A 4,687-nucleotide genomic window follows, 5' to 3' on the forward strand; every position below is an offset into this window, starting at 1 on the left:
GGGGTTAGAGTTAGGCACCAGGGAGGGTTAGGGTAGGGGTTGGGAAAATACTTACCATCTGTTCGGGTTTCTGGCTGCCGGGATGCCGCTGTCTGTATTCTGAACATCCGGGATTCATACCCAACCCGATAGAAGCTGTAACTACAGACTGCAAGTGGTGTTCCCTTATTCTCTGGTGCACAAGCTCCCCTGCCTGGGGCATCGCATCATAAGTCAGGATATTGGAGAACAACGCAGCTTCATTAGATTCAATCGTGACTGCACACCAACTTTTACATTGATCATTAGCAGTTGCCTGAGCATGGTTGTATATGGAGTGGGACCCTAGAGAAGTAAGGGTTCCCGGCCACTTGACAACAGGTGCAGCAGTGTTCACTGAATGCGGCACATACAAGATGCGATACAGTAGGTCCAAGAAGACAAATTAGCTTTGAAATATAAAAATAAATCACCTTTTTTTTTTTTTCTTATTTTTAAGTTCCAGTAAAAATAAACAGGTGGTGTGGGCATGTATTACTTGTGTATCCCAAAAAACACTTTTACATAATGTGTAATATTTAAAAGTGAGAGCTTATTTTTAGACCGTAGGATACATCGATTTGTAAAATAAAACGTATGCATTTACTACAGTACGGTAAACGGGGAGGGAATAGAGGAACACATTTTAGGAGATCTATCTTCTAGGAAATATGTAAAAAATAATTGCAAGTTTTAGAAAACTTTAATTGTAGAGGCTACCAAAAGGAAGCCCATTCATGGAAATATAGAACTCGCACATACACCAACAAATACAGTAGTTCTTTTTTTTAGATAAATAGCAAATAACTGCTAAACTGCATCTGATCTTGGTCATTATGGAACAGAGGGATTCAAAATTATGTTTTTTATTAAGTAGAGTTTGACTGTTTTACTGATGGTTTTTCTTCAATCATTATTGGTGTGAAAGAGTGCACTTTTATAAACCAACCATATATAGCCGTCTCTTACATTATCATTTACTCTTTACTCCCCTTTACAGTGTCATTTACTGGGAATGCTTCCTGTAGTATGCAGCCTTTTATTTAATACAAGGAGCATTCCTTCATTTTATAGCTGGGCTATTGCTAGCTTGTTAAATGGTCTACAGAGAAACAAAGCCATGATGTGACACTAGTTTAGTTTATAGACTCTTGCATATGTATTTGTCATATAGTGTATATAATGGAGTTAGCCATTTTGTTGAGTGCAATCAATCTGTTCCATAGAAACCGGCCCCTAATGAATATAGGATATGTGCCCAGGGAATATCACCTACTCTTAATAAAAGGACATTTTCTGGTTGCATAAATTCTATTTTAAGCTTAAAAATGGTTATTGCAGTGTCTCAGTGATGTCACTTGTTCCTATTAAGTTGATAGGTTACATTCTCATGTATACAGGTGCAACCTAAAAAATGGCTGCCACCACAGTGTGGTGAGGACAGGTACTATATGAAGATTCTGTTCTATTTGCAGCTTATTGGTTACATTCTGTTCTACTGTGCTAATGGTCAGAAAGAAACTAAAACTACTACATAATATGTACTGTTTAAAAGTGGTTTATTTTCCTCCCTGCCGTTTACTAGACCACGCTCACGTTTTTTTTTTACTCATTACCCTAACTGGCAGCAGAAAGAAATACTTCAAGGGCAAAAAAAAAAATGGTGAAAATTGTGTAGTTATTCAATGAAGACTTTAAGAACATTTTTCCGATTCCTCATCAGATTTACTTTGTTTTATTAATTGGTGGGAGGATGGTATAATCCCTGTGTACATCTGCAAGTCACATGGTATTTACTGATTTGTTTAATATGAACAAGAGTCCAATGATTCTAGTACCTGCTGAGGTGTACACCGTATTAAGGAAAATTGATGTTTGGTGAATACCTTTCTTTTTTTTTTTTTTTTTAACATTACTGCCCCTTTAACCCCTCGCACACTCAGGGAGGATGTTGGGAAGCTGTGCGAGGGGCTTCCCTGCCTTGTTTGTGCTACGGCTGCATGGCAGGGTAACGGTCAGTGTTCTGGGGGTGGGTTAGGGAGGGGTGGGGATTTGTCCATCTCTTGTTATGCATGGACAGTATTTCTGAAAAGAAGCAATGTATGAGAGTCAAACAGGTTGTATATAAAGTAAAATATTTGGCTTCTGCATTTGTGTTTTATTCCTGTATTTATGTTGTAAACATTACTGGCCCACAATATAAATGTATATTCTGTATAGCTGGCACTCCTGCGTGTGTCTCATTTACTGAGCTGCTGACTTTATATGGTGGTTATCACACGTCTTTACAAAGATGAGTGGGGATTGTGTCCTGTACGTGCAGCTACAGCATCTGCTATTCATGAGAATGCAGCCTATTGATTTACTAAGAACGTTAATGGGATCCATTCTCATGAATACTGGGTACCTCTAGGGCAGGGGTTCTCAAACTCTGTCCTCGGGACCACACACAGTTCACATTTTCCAGATCACCCAGCAGGTGCACAGGTGTGTTCATTACTCACTGACACATTTTAAAAGATCCACAGGTGGAGCTAATTATTTCACTTGTGTTTCTATGAGGAGACCTGGAAAACATGGACTGCTTGGAGTCCTGAGGACCTAGTTTGACAACCTGTGCTCTAGGGGAAGGTGTGCTTTTCTATAATGGGTATCCTCTCGCCTGACACCATTTCATATCTTGTATTATAACCGGAATATGAAGATCTGCTGAACATGTCAGATTCATTTTATCTGTACAAGAATGTCTTCGTGTAGAGCTCACTTTTTATCTTTCAGTCGGTGCCTGAGCATATAACCTTTTATATGTAGCAATGCCACAATGGGATGTAGTTATGGACTCAATACCGACATCTGAATCCGGATAAGCGAGTTAAGATAGGCGTCGAAATACCGACGCCTAGCTGACCTCAATTCCTATTACTGTTGTCTTAAAATAGAGTACTTGCCACTGCCAGCTTCTATATTGCCACTTGCTAGTACAGTATTTAAATAAGCGATCATACAAAGGGGTACTTACCAAAGCAATAAATTTATATTTTAGTACAAGTTAAGTGATAACATGCCAAATACATCCTTCTATATGCACAATTATGCTACTCCTGTACAATAGAATTTTATGTCATTGTCACATTATAAAAGTCTGGAAGTGTTAAGGTAACACACCCAGAGCTGAGCGACTTCTATTTCATAACAAGAAATTTATTCAGGGATTATGTGTGTAACCTACAGTATATTAATCCATTCAAGCAGAGCTGTTCACAGGGATCCTGTCACATACACACATTGGAGACTACCATTTTGTTGGTGTAATCCATATCTGTGTGCATGCAGCTTGTTGATACACTAGTACTTGAACTAGTACCTCATGATTGTTGGTCATGAAGTGCCTGGATGGAGATTTTTCTGGCCTAGTGTGCATACCTAAAGTCCAGCTTACATTGTGTAGGAGACTTGTGCATTATGCACAGCACCCTCACTTTTAATTTTGGGATGAATTCCAAGCATACAAAGTTGTTCTGAATAGATGTTTTGTCTAATTTTCTTTGCTTAATGTAAAAATCTGTATTGAAGAAGTTCAGTAGTTAGATCTCTTAGAACAATACACCTTTTTGCCTTTTTTTCCCCTGGAGTCCAATCAGCAGCTTTGGCAGAATCTCTTGCCTTCCAAGCACTAAATTGTAGAAACGTCTACATGAATTCAGGCAATTGTCAGTCGCTAAAGTCTGCTGTTTAGTGGGCATAGCAGTGCCCATTCTAACAAATCTCAAACCATGTCTAGGGAACAAGGGTTTTGGCATATAAGAGAATGAAGGTGACTGGTAGTATGGTAAATGTCTTTAATCTGCAGTCTTCCCTGCAGATTAAAGCCCTATAATTGAAACTCTATAGCAGGGGTATTCAACATGCTGCCCTCCAGCTGCTGTGGAACTAGGCATCCCAGTATGCCCTATTAGCAAAACTGTGGCAGGGTATGATGGGATGTGTAGTTCCACAACAGCTGGAGTTTAATACCCCTGCTCTGTAGAGTTATATTTGTGCTATGCTTGTTTCAGCTATTGTAGGCTGTTGCTGAATGAGAATAAAATATCCTCCACACAGTAGCTCTATAATTGCCTACTCTCGGAATGTGTGGGAGACTCTTGAATTTAATGGAGCTCTCGCATCTTTTGAGAAGAGGGCGGTCAGGGGGCTTGACGATATGATTCTCAGTGAATTGTATAGTGGGAACAGGACTGTGATAACTTGACTCATGGGCTTTCCCATCCGGCATCTTCCAGAGGGCCTGCGTCAAAGTCGACAAGTACGCAATAGCTAATGCTAGAAAAACATCTGTCCCTCAACACAGTGACAGCCTGTTAAACGGTTATTGCTCCCTTTTCTGTGCTAGGCTTTTACCTAGTGTAGTGAGGACATCTGATGAGTCTGCATATAAGTTAATGAAGATCATTTACAAAAAGGCATTACAAATGCCATTTTGTCATCACAAACCAGTTTTTATGGCAGAAGAAAATGTTCAGTTCTTGTGCATAAATGTAACTACTTCCTAGCCACGTCCGCCTTTCCCAACTGCCTCCTGTGGCTACCGCCACCTTTGTCACCATCCAGCAAGATATTCTTTCCAGATATTCCTTTCTCTGGAGATTGTGACTAGGCTCATGTAATTTTT

This window comes from Taudactylus pleione, unplaced genomic scaffold (assembly GCF_031769625.1).
Source record: "Taudactylus pleione unplaced genomic scaffold, aTauple2 ptg000069l, whole genome shotgun sequence".
Taxonomy (NCBI): domain Eukaryota; kingdom Metazoa; phylum Chordata; class Amphibia; order Anura; family Myobatrachidae; genus Taudactylus; species Taudactylus pleione.